A 17,864-nucleotide genomic window follows, 5' to 3' on the forward strand; every position below is an offset into this window, starting at 1 on the left:
TTACTCCTCTTTGCCTGCTCTCGTTTCCTTCGTTCCTGTTGTCTTGTTGCCATTCCGAGCATTTCTTGAGCTATGTAACAAGCAGTGAGGAGTGTGCGCATCCTTGCTTCATTCCAGTGTTATTGGAGAAGATTCTAGTGTATCCCTATGACATGTGGTTCTGGCTTTTGAGTTTACAGAGATGCTTTTTATGATGTTGTAAAAGGTCCCTCTGTGCCTATTGTTCAGGGTTTTTTTTTTTAACATAAAAGTGTTGTACTATGTTAGAACTTTTTCTGTATCTGTTGAGATAATCATATGTTTTGAATAATTTGTTTTTAAATATGATGAATTATGTTGATTGTCTTTCTCATGCTGAACCATCCTTGCAACCTTGATATAAACCCGATTTGATCATAGTAAGTAGTTTTTCTGGATAAATAACAGTAGACTGTTTGAAGAGATTTTGTTCACTAATGATATTGGCCTATAGTTTTCTTTCTCTGTTTCATCACCCCTGGCCAAGGTTTTAGGACTATATTTGTCTCAAAAGAAATATTCTGGTAGGTATTTCTTGATTTTTGACAATAACTTGTGAATTATGAGTTCTAATTGTTCTTTAAAAGCTTGGTGGATTTCTCCTGTGAGTCCATCAGGACCAGGTTTTTTTTCCCATTCCAGCTAGATCTATTTCCTTTTCTGATATTGAGCTATTTAAGGTCTCTATCTTGTCTCTTAATAATTTGCAAATTTTATATTTTTGAAGACATTCCTCTATTTCTTTTGTGTTCTTGCTTTTCTTAGCATATAACTGTGCATATAGCATTTAACTGCTAATGATACATTCTGATTATTCTTTTTATTTATTGTAGTTTTGCTGTGATTTCACCTTGCTCATTTGCTATTTTATCGATTTGATTTTCTGCTCTCTTCTTTTTAATCAGATTAGCTAAGAGTTTATCAATTTCATTAGTCTTTTCAAAGAACTAGCTTTTAGTTCTGTCATTTATAGTTTTTTGGTTTCAATTTATCTATTTACCCTCTAATTTTTGACATTTCCTCTCTTGTACTTACTTTTGGTTTATTTGTTGATTTTCTAGTTTTTAAATGTATATTCAATTCTCTTTTTTTCTATTTTGCTGTAAGGATATATTTCTCCCCCTGATGACTACCTTAGCTGCATCCCAGAAATTTTGATAATGTTGTTTCATTATAATAATTTTCATTTACATAATTTTTCGTGTTTCTATGATATATTCTTTGACCAACTTATTTAGGATTTGTTTGTCAAGTCTCCATTTGGTTCTATATCTTATGTTTATGGGCCCCAAACCAATTGCTATTTTTTTCTGTTAGGGTCTGCAGAGACGTATTAGCTATTTTTACTTTTTTATGTTTATTTTCAAATGTCAGTCTAGTATATGGCCAACTTTTGTAAAAAAATCATGTGATGTAGAGAAATATGTATGTTTTTTGTTATTCCCATTGGAAGACACAATAAGCCTTTTAACTCTAGTTTCTCTAGAAATTTGTTCATCCATATTTTCCCCTTTGTTTATCTTTCTATTTATATTATCCAAAACTCATAGAAGGATATTGAAGTCTTCTGTCACTATTTTGTTACTGTCTGTTTTTTTTTCTTGAAGCTCAGCTAATATTTCCTTTATGCATTGGGATGCTAAGGTATTGGGAGCTAATTCTTTATTAATATTATTGGTTTGTGTCTACTTTTCCTTTCAGTACACTTATTGTTTCTGACTTTTTGTGACCTTAATTTTTGGTAAAGAAACTGTAATGGTTGCTGTTTCTATCCCTAGCTCATTTTAAAGATGGGGAAACTAAAGCAAACAAATTTAAGTGACTTGCCCAGGGTCACTCAGCTAGTAAGTGTATGAGGCCAGATTTGAACTAAGGAAGATGAGTCTTCCTGACTCCTTGTCCGGCACTCTATCCGCTATACTATCTGATTTCCCCTAGCATAATAGAGTCTCCTTGTTTATACTTTCTTAATTTTGACTTGTTTGCTTTTTCATACAGCAAGTTGGCAAGTCCTGCTTTTTCAATTAATGATGCATAGTAATTTTTTTTTTCCTTTCCCAGTTTTTATATGCGCATGTCTTGGCTTTTTAAATGAGATTCTTGTAAGGAACACATTGTTGGGTTTATTTTTTTTCTTGTCCAATCTGTCACTGCTTTTCATTTTATTGGATTGTTTAACCCATTCACATTTAAAGTTATGAGACAGGTTTATATATTCTTCCATTTATCTCTACATTTTTTTCAGGTTACAATTTTTTCACTCTTCAGCTACAAACACAGTACTATGTTCCTTCAGTTTCTTCATTCTAATTTTTTAAGGTGCTGCTTTTCTCACTGATTCTTAGCCCCTCAAGCCCGAACCCTCTTCTCCTCTGATATTCTCCTTCATTTCCTTCCTGTAATCTGCACTCACATGCAGAAGTCCTCTCACTGGAGGCAGAAAGTGTTCAATCATCAGTCCTTCAGAATTACCTTGGATCATTTTATTATTGAGAATAGCCAAGTCATTCCCAGTGGATCAGTGTAAGACCTTGCTGTTCATATGCACGATGTCCTCCCAGCTCCGTTCACTTGACTTTGCATTGATTCTTTTAAGTCTTTTCAGGTCTTACTGAAAGCATTCTGCTCATCATTTCTTATAGCACAACAGTATTCAATCACAATCACATAACACAGTTTGTCCAGCCATTCCCTAAATGATACGTATTCCCTCAATGTCTAATACTTTTCCAGCACAAAAAGAACGGATACATATGTATATGTATGTGTATGTGTGTGTATATATATATGTGTATGTATGTATGTATGTATGCATGCATGTATGTATATATGTTTGTATGTATCCCTCTCCTTTTAACTCTTTTGGATACAGACCTAGTAGTGGTATTACTGGGTTAAAAGGTATGCAAAGTTTTAAAACCCTTTGGACATTGTTCCAAATTGCACCGTAGAATGGTTGGATCACTTCACAAGTCCACTAACAATACATTGGCATCCCTGTTTTTCCACATGTTCTTCAACATTTATCATTTTCCTTTTCTACCATATTAGTCAATCTGATAGGTGTGAGGTGATACCTCAGAGTTATTTTAATTTGCATTTCTATAATCAACAGTAATTTAGAGCATTTTTTTTTCATAATACTGTAGATAGCTTTGATTTCTTCTTCTGAAATCTGCCTGTTCAAATCCTTTGACCATTTATCAATTGGAGAATGACTCGTTTTCTTATAATGACTTGGTCCACTATGTATTTGAGAAATGAGGCCTTTATAAGAGAAACCTGCTATGAATGTTTTCTCCCTAGTTTTCTGCTTTTTGGCTGAATTTGTTTTCTTTCTGCAAAAACGTTTTCATTTGATGTAATCAAAATATTGATTTTACGTATTTTAATGCTCTGTCTTTTGTTTGGTCATGAATTCTCCACTTATTCATAGATCTAAGAGGTGACCTATTCCAAGCTGTCTTCATTTTCTTATGATATCACCCTCTATGTCCAAATCTTGTACCCGTTTTGACCTTATCTTGGTATAGGTGTGGGATGTTTGTCTATTCCTGGTTTCTGACAAATTGCTTTCAGTTTTCAAAGTAATTTTTGGCAAATACTCAGTTTTTGTCCTAAAGCTTAGATCTTTAGATTTACCAAAACAGGATTTCTATGGTCATTTACTAGTGTGTATTCCATATATAATCTATTCCCCTGATACACCACTCTATTTCTTAGTCAGTATCAAATTGTTTTGATACTTACCACTTTGTAATATAGTTTTAAATCAGATACTACTTGGCCGCCTTCCTCCACTTTTTTTTCATTGATTCCCTTAGTATTCTCGACCTTTGGTTCTTCAAAATGAATTTTGTTATTTTTTCCCTAGTTCTCTATTTTTATGTGATTTAATTGAATAAGTAAATTAATATAGTTATGAATGTCCTTTTTATTATCTTGGCTCAGCCTACCTAGGAGTAATTAATATTTTTCCAATTGTTTGGAACTGACTTTATTTGTGTGAAAAGTGTTTTGTAATAGTGTTCATATAGTTCTTAGCTTTGTCTTGGCAGTTATTTTAAGTGGAATTTATCTTACTACTTTTTGCTGCTGGGTTTTGTTGGTAATATGTAGAAATCTTAATGATTTGTGTGAGTTTATTTTATATCCTGCAACTGTGCTAATGTTATTAACTATTTCAACTAGTTTTTAAGTGAATTTTCTAGGATCCTCTAAGTGTACCATGTTATCATCTGCTAAGAGTGATAGTTTTGTTTCCTCATTCCCGGTTCTAATTCCTTCAATTTCTTTTTCTTTTCTTATTTCTGTTGTTAACATTTCTAGTACAATACTGAAAAATAGTAATGAGACTGGGCATCATTGCTTCACCCCTTATCTCAATGGGAAAACATGCACACTGTTTTAGATAGATACTACTTATTTTAAGGAGAGCTCCATTTATTCTATGCTTTCTAGTGTTTTAAATAGGAATAAAATATTTTGTTAAAAGCTTTTTCTGCATCTATTGAAAAAAATAATAAGATTTCTGTTGCTTTTGTTATTGATATGGTCTATTATGCTGATAGTTTCCTTCATATTAAACCACCCCTGCATTCCTGGTATAAATCCCATCTAGTCATAATATATGATCTTTGTGATGTATTGCGGTAATATCCTTGCTAGTATTTTTAAAAACTTTTTGCTTAGATATTTATTAGAGAAATTGGTGTATAGTTTTCTTTCTCTGTTTTTACTCTTCCTGGTTTAGGTATCAGCACCACATCTATGTTGTAAAAGGAATTTGGTAGGATGCCTTCTTGCCTATTTTTCCAAATACTTTATATAGTATTGGAATAAATTATTCTTTAAAAGTTTGGTAGAATTCACTCATGAATCCATCCGGCCCTGGGAATTTTTTTTGTCTTAGAGAGCTTATTTATGGCTTGTTCAATTTCTTTTTCTAAGATAGGGTTATTCAAGTATTATATTTCCTCTTCTATTAATCTTGGTAGTTTATATTTTTGTAAATATTCATTTGTGTCACTTAGATTTTGATACTTATTAGCATATAATTGGTCAAAATAGCTCATAACAATTTTTTTATTTCCATCTTCATTGGTCATGAATTGACCCTTTTCATTTTTGATATTAGTAATTTGGTTTTCTTCTTTCTTTTTTATATCAAATTAACCAATGGTTTATCTATTTTATTATTTTTTCCCATAAAGTCAGCTTCTCTTTTTATTTGTTGAATGGTTTTCTTGCCTTCAATTTAATTAATCTCTCCTTTGATTTTCAGGATTTCCAATTTAGTATTTAATTTGGGATTTTTAATTTGTTCTTTTTCTAGTTTTTTAGTTGCATGTGCAATGCATTTATCTGCTCTCTCTACATTTTATTGATGTGTTTAGAGATAAAAAAATTCCCCTTAAATATTGCTTTGGCTGCATTTTATAAATGTTGGTACATTGTCTCATTTTTCTTCACTTTAAAGAAATTATTGATTGTTTTTATGATTTGTTCTTTGATCAGGTCAATTCTTTAAGATTAAATTATTTAATTTCCAAATAATTTTGAATCTGTTTCCATAGCCCTTTATTGAATATGATTTTATTGCATCATGATTTGAAAAGTATGCATTTACTATTTCTGTTTTTCTGCATTTGGTTTTGAGGTTTTTTTTTTTTAACACGTGGTCAATTTTTGTGAAGGTGCAATGTATAGCCAAGAAGAGGTATAATCCTTTCTCTTCCCATTCTGTTTTCTCCAGAGGTGTATCACATCTCAAATTTCTAACATTCTATTTGTCTCCTTAACTTCTTTCTTACTTACTTTTTTTGGTTAGATTTATCTAGTTCTAAAAGGGGAAAATTGAGATCCGCCTCTACTATAGATTTCCTATCTATTTCCTCCTATAATTAATTCAATTTTTCTTTAAAAATTTGGGTGCTATGCCATTTGGTGCATATATGTTTAGCATTGATGTTACTTCATTGTCTACGGTAACTTTTAGCAAATATATTTTCCCTGCTTATCTTTTTTAACTAGGCCTATTTTTGCTGTTGTTTTTCCCCCTGCAATCATGATTGTTACTTCTGTTTTTTTTTTAACTTGGTTGAAACATAATAAATTCTGCTCCAGCCCTTATTTTTAATGTGTGTGCTCCTATTTTAATCCATGTAAGTTCCTCTGCTTCAAGTGTGTTTCTTGTAAACAACATATTATTGGATTCTGGTTTTCAATCACTTCTGCTATCCACTTCCATTTTATGGGTGAGTTCATCCCATTCACATTCACATTTACTATTTTTTAAAAATATATTTTTAATTTTTGGAATAAAACAAATATTTCCATAACACAGTACAATAAAAAGATGATTGTACATGAAACTTGCTATTCCTTTCAAACACACAACAAAATTATCATGTAATTTTTTTCTTTTTTATTATTCCCTCTCCCCACCCTAAAGATGGCTACCATTAGACATAAATATATGCAATATGTGTGTATGTGTATATATATATATATATATATATGTATTATATATATGCACACACACTTATTATGTAAAATTATTCTCTAGATACTTCTATTTACCAGTTCTTTCTGTGGATGCACATTTATAATTATGGTGTGCTTCCTTCCATTCTGTTTTCCTCATTTCTTTCTCTGTCTGTCTGTCTGTCTGTCTGTCTGCCTGTCTCTCTGTCCCTCTCTCATCTTCCCCTTCTCAAAAATCTGTTTTACTTCTGACCTTAATCTGCCCTGTATTTTATCAGCACCTCCTCCCTTTCTCTTACTCCCTTCCCATATTACTTCCTTATTGGGTAAGTTAGATTTCTTTATCCAAATGGATAGAATGTGTATGTTATTTCCAATTCTGGTGAAAATAAGGTTCAAGAGTTGCCTCCCACCCTTCCATTTTCCCCTCCATTGTACAAGCTTTTCCTTCCTCCTCTCCTTTTCTGCCAGGTAATTTCTGTGTTCTACATTTCCCTTACTCCTTCTTCCAGTGCATCCCTCTTTCTCACACCTTAGTTTAATTTTTTTGGGTCATCCATCATACTCATCTCACATCTGTACCCTCTATTTGTAATCCTTTAACTGATAAATGATAAAATTCTTAGGAGCTACAATTATTATCTTCCCATATAGGAATATAAACCTTTAAACATGAGTGATTCCCTTATGAAATCTCTTTCATGTTTACCTTTTTATGTTTCTCTCAAGTATTGTATTTGACCATTAAATTTTCACTTCAGCTCTAGACATTTTATCAGGAGAGCTTGAAAGTCTTCTATTTCATTAAATATCCACTTTTCTCCTAAAGAACTATACTCAGTTTCGTTGGATAAGTTATTCTTGGTTACAATTATAATTCCTTTGCCTTCCTAAATATCATATACTAAACCATCTGTTCATTTAGTGTAAGACCTGCTAAATCTTGTATGACAGTGACAATATTTGAATTGCTCTTTTTGGCTACTTGAAATGTTTCCTCCCTGACCTGGAATTTTGGGATGTTGGCTTTTATATTGCTGGGCGTTTTAATTTTGGAGTGTCTTTCAGGAGATGATTGGTGGGTTTTTTCAATTTTATTTTACCCTGTGTTTCTAGAATATCAGGAAAGTTTTCCTTTATAATTAGTTGAATTATGATGTCTAGGCTCTTTTTTTGATCATGGCTTTTATATAGCCCAATAATTCTTAAATCATCTCTCCTTGATCTGTTTTCTAGATCAGTTGATTTTCCAATGAGCTATCTCACATTTTATTCTATTTTAAAACTTCTTTTGACTTTTTGAAAATTGTTTCTTGGTTTCTTTGGATTCATTTGCTTCTACTTGCCCAATTCTAATTTTTAAGGAATTGTTTTCTTTAATGAACTTTTGTATCTCTTTTTCCATTTGGCAAATTTTACTTCCTAAGGCATTCTTTTCTTTTTTGGGGGGGGGAGTGGCAGGGCAATTGAAGTTAAGTGACTTGCCCAAGGTCACACAGCTAGTAAGTACATGTGTCAAGTGTCTGAACTCAGGTCCTCCTGACTCCAGAGCCAGTGCTGTACTCACTGCGCCACCTAGCTGCCCCAAGGCATTCTTTTCAGTGGACTTTTTGCCTCTTTTTAGCAAGTTGTTGACTCTTTTCATAATTTTCTTGCATCATTCTCATTTCTTCTTTTACCTCTTTTATTTGATTTTTTAAAATCCTTTTGAGGTCTTCCAGAAATTCTTGTTGGGTTTGTATCCAATTCACATTGTTCTTTGAGCTTTACTGGTAGCTGCTTTGATATCATCGTCATCTTCTGGGTTTGTTTCTTCATCTTTCCTGTCACCATAGCAACTTTTTATGGTCAGGTTCTTTGTTATTTTTGTTGTTGTTTGCTCATTTTCCCAGCTTATTCATTGACTTTTAATTTTAGGTTAAAGTTGGATTCTAATCCCAGAGTAGAGGCAGCATTATCCCTAGCTTTAGACCCTTCTTACTATTGTTTCCAGAGCCAGCTCTGGGAGTCTGTAAGGTTTTGGTCCTTCCAAGGTGGTATGATCTAAGGAGAGGTATGGTCACTGGTCTCCTGGACTGTGTTGTGGTCTTTATCCAGGAAGGGAACTTTCTCTCTAGCTACCAGCACTAGCATTCCTTCTTGCCCTGGGTCTGTGACCAGGTCTCAGCTTCTCCTGTAGCCACAATTGCTAGCTCTTGCGTTTGGCTTGGAATTGAGACCGGGGTCCCCACAGCCTCATGAGAAATACAAGCACTCCTCTCAGCCCTGGATCTGAGACCTGGACCTCTGTTCCCCTGCATCACAAGTACTGCTTCTTTTGATCTTGGAACTAGTGCATAGTTACAGTGCATAGAGTGCCAGGCCTGGAATCAGGGAGACTCATCTTTCTGAGTTCAAACCTGGCTTCGGACACTTACTGGCTATCTGATCCTGGGCAAGTCACTTAATCCTGTTTGCCTCAGTTTCCTCATCTGTAAAATGAACTGGAGAAGGAAATGGCAAACTACTCCAGTATCTTTGCCAAGAAAACTCCAAATGGGGTCACAAAGTGTCAGACATGGCTGAAATGACTGAACAACAATGCACCAGGGTCCTGAACCCAGCACCAGCAAAGGTTCCCCTGCAATCTCCTTCCAATCCCTTGTCTGCCCCCACACCCATGGTCCATGGGCAAACAGCGCCTGATGCTGCTGCCACTACCAATACAGCCACCCCTAAGTCAGGGCCTATGCTGCCTGGGATATATTCCTGATGCCCACCCCCACCCCTTTGAGACAGACCTTTTCTGACAACCTCATAGTTCATCTCATCTTGTTCTGCCACTCCAGAATTCAATTTGAAGCATTATTTTAGAGTTATTTGAAGGGAAATTTGGGAGAGCTTGCCTGAGTGTGTCTCTGCTCTACCATCTTGGCTCTGCCTCCCCAGTTTTGGTGTCTTTCTAGAAATGTTTCAAAGTCTTCTTTATTATTGAATATCCATCTGACCTGTATGGTTAGGCTAGGATTTGCAGAGTAGGTCACCTTGATTTGTATCCTGAGCCCTATTGCTCTTTGAAACACATTATTCTATTCCCTTCTCCTTTTTCTAGTGGTGCAGAATATTAATATTAATATTAATATTGCAATATTAAAAAAATATTGGAGCTTGTAACCTTAGAAATTTTTCTAGAGGTGATCTGTGAAAATTTCCAATTGGATTTTCATTTTCTACCTTCAAAAGTTCTGAGCAGCTCTCTTCTATAATTTACTGCATTGTGTTATTGAGGTTTTTTGTTCTTGTTTTGGTCCTATCATGTTCTTCTGGGAGAGTTAGGATTCCTAGTTTGTCTTTTTTTTTCTTTTGAGGGGGGAAGGCAGGGCAATTGGAGTTCAGTGACTTGCCTAACGTCACACATCTAGTAAGCGTGTCAGATGTCTGAGGCCGCATTTGAACTCAGGTCCTACTGATTCGAGGGCCGGTGCTCTATCTACTGTACCACCTAGCTGCCCCGTTAGTTTGTCTTTCAGTATCCTGCCTTGGAGAGGCATATGTTTTGCTTGCATAGTGAGTATATTTCATTTAATACCCTTGTTTTTTTTAATTCTCTTCTTTTAGATTCTTTTTCACTTCTGTGTATCTGCATTCCCAGTCTTTCATTCTCTCTTGTGTTTTGTTGGTGAGATTTGCCATTTCAGATTCCAGGTTTTCTACGCTGCTCATTGGTTTTGTTACATAGGACATAAATTCTACATGTTGTCCCTTGTTCTCAACTTCTACAGGGGCCTCTGTCTCATCAAGTGTTGGATCATTTCCTTTCTTTTTCAGTGTTTTTTCATGGATACTGAACTTATGAACTCATTTACTGGTTCTGTAGGACATATTTCCTTCTTTTGTTAGTTTTTTTTTTCTGTTGATTTATTCACGCTCAAAGTTTTAAAGTTTTCTTCTGGAATCTTTGGTAGTTTCATTCTCTCCTCCCCCATTTTCCTTATCACTCACTCTCTGATTTACTTTCCTCTAATTGTCATTTTCTTGGCTACTGGAACTCAGAGCATCTGACCCTGCTCCCACATTGGGCGATTCATGGTTTCCCAGCCTAGGTATCTGCTTCTGCTGCCTGTTGGGTGGTCAGACGTGGCCCCAGCTGGGTACTGGGCCCTTTCCCTCAGGCTCAGTGCCCCCTGCACTGTGCCCCCCCTCCCCAAACTCCCCTCTGTCACTGAAATACATCGTCTTGCTTATTACTTCTCTGATTTTCTGAACTACCTTTCTGTTTAGCTTTCTGCTTGTTTATTTTCTTTCATTTATTGCTTTTATACTGGTTTTTTCCTTGCAAGCCAAATTGATTGATCTGTATTTTTCTCTTTTTGGTCAATGAAAGCATTTAGAAATTTACATTTCCTCCTAAGAAATGCTTTGGCCACAGACTAAAAGCCCATTTGCCATTTTGCTCTGTTGCTTATGGTTATATTTTTTCCTCAATGCAATCATTTTCATAAAATGGAGCTGAAGAGAGGAGTCAGGGAGGGCATTCATGTTGGGACAAGATGCATAGGTTGTCTGGCAAACTGTGAGCTGATCCGTGTTTGAAGAGAGCGTGATAACTGATGTGGCTGTTTCAAACAAATTGCTGAGAAATATGTATGTTCCTTTCTATTTCAATTTAGTAAACACGAGGTGTATCATCACTAATGTTTCTAAAATTCTATGTGTGCTTTTTTGAGATCACCTGAAATGTAACAAATTCTTATATAGCTTTCATTTTAACTTCATATTTTTTATATTCCAAGTGTGTTTCTTTTAAAAAATATAGTGTTGGATTCTGCTCCCCAATCCATTCTATGATATACTCTCATTTTGTGGGTGGACTCAGCCCATTTATGCTCACAATTATCTTTCATAATTTTGTATTTCCTTGTATCGCATGTTCTTACATTTTTTCCTTTTCTTTGACCTGCTCTTCTCCAAGACCCTTTTAATAAGAAGTTGGTAAAAAAGAAGAAACATGCTCACACTTCCCCACTCTCTTCCTCTTCTCCTACAGTGTGGTTCTAACACTTTCTTCTTTTAGTCTTCCAGTTATGTTTAGCCTTATGATAAAGAAATTTGCTTTGCTTGTATTCGTTCTGTACCTGGCTCTATTTTCCATCCGAGTCTCCCATTTCTTTCCTCTCTGCCCTTACCTGTTAAGCTTAATGGATTATCTACACCACTGTCTACATGTTCTGCTTTCCTTAGTTGAGTTCAGTTAAATGGTATTTGTGAGATGTCATCTCCTTCCACTCGATCCTACATGCATAGTTATAGACCTAGATAGATAGACACTCATTTATCTATCTACTCTTCTTATATATGCCAATTATGAGAAATAATTATTCCTCCTTCCTACTCATATCTTTCCTAATGTATCCATTTTCACCTCCTCATTTTCTCTCTTAAAACTATCACAAAGGAACAAAATCAGCACCAATCTGAGTTCATCTTTTTTTTCTTGCTCTGTGACACTAAAAATGCTGTGATTCAGAAGCAGCACTTATCTCTTCTCCCTCTATTAGAATGTAAGCAGTCCATCAACACTGAATCACTGACAGTTACAGTTGACTCCTGGGTTGGAATTCCAAAGTTTCTGCTCAGCTCTAATCTTTTCTTCAGAAATGCTTGAAAGCTCTTTATTTTATTAAAAGTCCATTTTTTCTTCTTAGGATAATAATCAGCCAATCAATCATCTGGCATTTAATATGCTAAGCATAGTGCTAAAGAATTGGGGCCACAAATGTGAAGAATGGAACAGTTTCTATTTTCAAGGAATATATACGTATATATATACACATATACATGCACATCTATACATAGACATGAACATGAATATGTTCAGCATAAATGAGTCAATGTAAGGTCATTGATTGGCAGGACATTGGAGAGGGCAGGTGCCAGCGCCTGAGGGGATCAGAAAAGACTTCACCTAGAAGAAGGTGCTTGAGCTATATCTGGAAGGAAGAGGAGGATTCTGGGAGACCTGGTGAGATGAAAGAGCATTCCAGACAAGGTGTAGGGTGGGTCTACGGTACTGGGCAAGGAGGTGCCAGTGTGGCCAGTTTGTAGAGTGTCAAGTGGAGTAAAATGTAGGAAGACTAGAAAGGCAGGAAGAGGTCAGGCTGCGGAGAGCTTGAAATAAGTACACAGGTTTGTGTCATGGACTGAACAGGACCTCTGGAGCTCATCGAAGAGGGTGTGGCTTGGTCAGCTCAGTGCTTTAGAAAACTCACTTTAGCCACTGACGGATGATGGATTGGAGGCAGGGAGAGAAACTGGAAGGTTATTGCGGCAGTCTGGGCCTGGCACCAGGGCAGCAGCTGTGTGAGAATAACTAAGAAAATGTGTGCACGAGATCTTGTGAAGGTAAAAATGATAGGTCTTGGTAACAGATGGGATACGTGGAGTAATCCAAGTAAGGTGTTGAGGACGCCATTGAGGCTGAAAGCCTGCATGCCTAGGAGGGTTGTGATGACCTGGGTAATAATACGGAAGGTCAGAAGTGGGGAGCTTTGGGGAATACGTAATGAGTCCCTACTCTTGTCAATATACACATAAGCCACAATATGAAGGGTCTTACCTATCAATTCAAGGAACTTCGGTCTTATTCTTCAGGCATTGAAGATTTTGAGTAGTGCGGTAATGAAGACAAAATAACATTTCATGAAGATTAAACTGGCTATAGTTGGTAGGAGGTATTGGGGGGAGGGAGGGAAGGAGGGAGGGAGGGAGGGAGGGAGAGAGAGAGAGAGAGAGAGAGAGAGAGAGAGAGAGAGAGAGAGAGAGAGAGAGAGAGAGAGAATATTAAGTTATTTTTCAGGGATATGGTGATGGAGCCTGGAACTTGAGCAGTGAGAGTAGAAATGGAAAGGTATGGCTCATAAGACAATGTGAAAGGATGATCAATGTGCCTTGGAAATGTATTGGATCTTGCGGAAAAGGAAAGAAGGAAGTCAGGGATAGTTATACACTTTCAAGATCCTATGACTTAGAGAATGACATTAACACCCTTGCTAAAAATGGAACTGAGGATTTTTGACATGTTGATTTTAAGTTTATAGGCATTTACCATTATTTGTAGTTAGCCAGGGTAGACAGAGCAATTCAGGATGTAAATTGTAAAAGGAGTAAAGAAGGATCAGTGTCCAGCCGCAGCTGGACAAGCATTTGCCCTAGCCCTGCAACCAAGTTTTCCTTTGAACGTGGGGCATTAAAGTGGCCCTGCTCTAGGGTAATTTTCATACTTGTAAAGAACATCTCTTCCAAGAATATTAAAATGGGCCAGCATGGAAATGAAGTCAGTGTTTTCAGAAACACAACACAATTCCACAAAATAGGTGCTCAGTTCCATTTCTCACCTGTTGAGATTGTCGGTATCTTATGAGATAAAGCCAGAGAATAATAAAGTCAGAAAATGTTTGTGTTGGAAGAGCTGTTCGGTATCATCTCATGGGATCCATTTCTACAGTTAAGTAAACTGAGGCCCAGAAACTCTAAATGGCTTGTCCAACATTGTTCATCTGGAGAGGAGCCAGACCAAAGTTCAATGATAGATACCTTGAATCCAAAGCCAGGGCCTGGGCGATAAGTGTGGTATAAATTAATCAGATTGTTTTATCAGCCCTCTTGCCTATTGGATTGATTTTATTGCCTGTTTTACAAAGAAGATAGACTGCTAAGGACATTGTTAATAATATTTTGCTTTTTATAGAGCAATTTTGAGTATCTTTCATCTGATAGCTTTAACATATTCATGTTAAGTATTTTAAAGTGGATGGAATATTTCATAAATAGAGATTAGAAAGCTTAAAAATATGTTACCATAAATAGCTATATTGTATACTTGTGTGTGTATAGAGATAAAGACTGTTGTTGTTCAGTCACTTTCAGTCATGTCCAACTGTCCATGGCCCCATTTGGGGTTTTCTTGGCAGAGATACTGGAGTGGTTTTCCATTTCCTTCTCCAGCTCATTTTACAGAACAGGAAACTGAAGCAAACAGGGTGAAGTGACTTCCCAGGGTCACACAACTAGTAAGTGTGTAAGGCCAGATCTGAATTCAGGAAGATGAGTCTTCCCGACTCCAGGCCTGAGGCTCTGTGCACTATGCTATTTAGAAGCGTTGTTTAAAATAACTATCTATCTATTGATATCTTTCTATCTCTCTATATAATTGCATGTATATTGGGTCATTAGATATTTATATGTATAGCTGTTTCTGTCTCTCTCTCTGTGTACACACACATGCACACACACATGCGCACACACACACCCACACACACACACACACGTTACCTTGTGTGTACAGCTATCATCATTAGTGTCCAGACTTATTTTCATATTTTTGTCCAGGAGTTGATGTGTACAGTACTATTGATATATTTGAGAAATAAACTCACGAATCCAGCTCCTTTAAATGAAAATGAATCCATACTATTTTGACCCAATGCCTTTTACCCCAAAGCAAAAATTCAGTAATATAGTTTAAAAACAGTACAACATATATACACACTACATGTGTGTGTATGTATTTGAATATTGAAGTGTAGCATTAGTTAAAGATATTCAGCAAACATTAAATTTTGCCTTGAGTGTCATAAGTTCTGGAGATGCTTTGAGGTTCTCATGAACCTCACAACTTTCTATAAGGAAAGAAAAAATATACCCTTAATGTTTTAGACAAAGGAGCTCAAATATTAAATTTTGGATGAAAATATGAAGCAAAGTCATTGGTCCTGAAGAAGTTCTTCTGCCTTATTGTCTCATCATTATTCACACGAAAGACATGAAACTAAGACCTTTCGTCTTTATCACCTAAATACTAGTGATAATGCTTATGTCACTATAAGCATTACAATGCTGTAATTAAATAGCACAATTCTCTCACAAAACAGTGACTATCATTATGCTAAGATATATAAAGATATGTGGATCTTCCTTAAAATTTCATTGGTATTTCTGCAGTAGCATGTTTTTTACTATATGTGTGTACATATATATATGTATATGTATATATATATATATATATATATATATGTGTGTGTGTGTATATGCTTTTCTGTGTAAATATAATTGGTGCTGATTTTGTTCCATTTTGATGGATTTTAGAGAGAAAAAAGGGAGGTAAAATGAATACATAAAGCAAGACGTGAGTAAGAAGGAGTCGTGACTATTTCTCATAATTGGTGTGTAAAAGAAGGGTATATAAGTGAGTAGGATGGAGTGGAAGGAGATGAATTCTCATGAATATCATTTAACTGAACTCAACTGCAGAACGTAGAACATGTACACACAGAGAGGTGACTGTAGAAATATATTACGGGTAATAGACAAGAACAGAGGGAAGAAAGAGGCAGGGTTAGAATGGAAAATAGAGTCAGATATAAAATAAATACAAGCAAAACCAATTTCTTTATCAGAAAGCTAATCAGAAAGGGAAGACTATTGCTGTAGTATCCTTGCTAATATTTTATTTAAATCTTTTGCATCAATATTCAGTAAGGATATTATTGGCCCATAGTTTTCTTTCTCTGTTTTGACTTTCCTTGGCTTAGGTATAAAGACCATATTTGAATCATAGAAGGACTTTGGGAGGATTCCTTCTTTTTTTAAAAAACAATTTATATAGTATTGGAATTCATTGTTTCTTTTTTCAGTATTTCGTAGAATTAGCTTTTAAGTTCATCTGGTCATGGATTCTTTTATTCCTTCTTGCTTTCTTCATTTCTCTTCCTTCTCTTTTTTGTTCAATTTGTTTTTCTAAGATAGCTTTATTTAAGTATTCTATTTCCTATTCTGTTAATATGGGCAATTTATATTTAATTCATTAATTTATATTAACTTTGCATATAGTTTTGCAAAATAGTTCCTCATAATTTTTATTTCTTCTACATTGGCTATAAATCTTTTTTTTTTTTTTTAATTTTGGTACTGTTAATTTGATTTTTGTTTTTAAAAATAAAATCTACTAGTGCTTTATCTATTTTATAGATAACCTAGTCATAAGACTGTACCTTTTCTCTAAGGGTTAGAGTTATTAAGATGATGATGATCAATCAAATTTTCTTATTTACTTTCTTGACATTTCAGTCAATATTTTTCATATCCCTCAAAGATGTATCCTGGACCCTCCTCTCTTCTTTCTTTACTATCCCCCTTGGTGATCTCATTAGTTCCTATAGGTTCAAATATCATCTCTATACAAATGATTCAAGATGAATATCTAGAGTCTTAGTTTTTTCTCCTGGACGAAAGTCCTGTATCATCAGCTGCCCTTTGGACATCTTTGGGTGCCCCAGAGGCCTGTTAAACCCTAGATTCTCTGTCACTGGCAGCACGCCCCGCCCCCATCACACAGGGTTGCAGCCTCAGAGTCATTTTTAATATTTTTCTCTCACTCACTCCTCATGTGCAGTTTGTTGTCCAATGTTGACGTTTCTTCCTTCCCAGAATCTCTCCTATGCCTCTCCTATGCCCTGAACTGTAGCCCAAGCTTAGACTGTGGCAATAGCCTGCTCGTCCATCTCCCGACCTTAACTCTCTTTCCACCTCGATCCATCCTCCACACATGCCAAAGTGATTTCCATAAAGCATAGATTGACTTGACCATGTCCTGTTCCTCATACTGCCCCTCCCCCCTGAAAAATAATCAACTCGAGTGGCTCCCATTACCCTCAGTATCATATATAAACTCCTCAGTTTGAGTTTAAACCACCTCTCATCCTGGGGCCATCCTACCCGTCTGCCCTTTTACACTTAGCTCCCCTATACATAATGAAGAATCCAGTGACTCTGACTTGTTTGTTGTTTATCACACAAAACCCTCAATCTCCCAACTCCCTGGCTTTTCATGGACTCTCCTCCATGCCGGGTATGCTCTCTAGCTTTACCTACACCTTCTAGCGTCACTGTCAAGACAGCTCAGCTCTCAGCTTCTGCAGGAAGACTCAGCAAGTTCCCCGCTGCTGGGACCTTGGCCTCTTGGATCGCCTATTCTGTGTGTGTCTTGGATGTATGTGGTTACCTACGTGCTGTATTGCTGTTTGAGAACAGGGAGAGCTGTTTTGCCTTTCTTTGTTTTTCCAGCACATAGAAAACAGTCAATGTTGGTCAGTTGATCAATTCAATAAAAGATTAGCTGTAGGATGAACCATATTTCATTTTCTTTCAGTAGATTGCTTTGTATGAAAACAAACATTTTTAGCATTTTAGACCTGTTTGTTAGTCAATGCATTTAATATGGTGTCGCTGATTACCCAATAAAAATATGTGAGATTTTTATTTTCTTCTCTTGAGATCATTGCTTAAGAGTCGTGGACCAAATTTCTCATTAGCCAAAGTAGTCA

General features: G+C 35.9%; 1 protein-coding gene across 1 annotated transcript in view; it reads left to right on the forward strand.

The window, feature by feature from the left end:
• The window catches only part of LRRIQ3 (leucine rich repeats and IQ motif containing 3), a 135,514-nt gene that overhangs the window by 8,759 nt on the left and 108,891 nt on the right, over positions 1–17,864 (forward strand). The window lies entirely within an intron of this gene.

The sequence above is a fragment of the Trichosurus vulpecula genome, chromosome 4 (genome assembly GCF_011100635.1).
Source record: "Trichosurus vulpecula isolate mTriVul1 chromosome 4, mTriVul1.pri, whole genome shotgun sequence".
NCBI lineage: Eukaryota > Metazoa > Chordata > Mammalia > Diprotodontia > Phalangeridae > Trichosurus > Trichosurus vulpecula.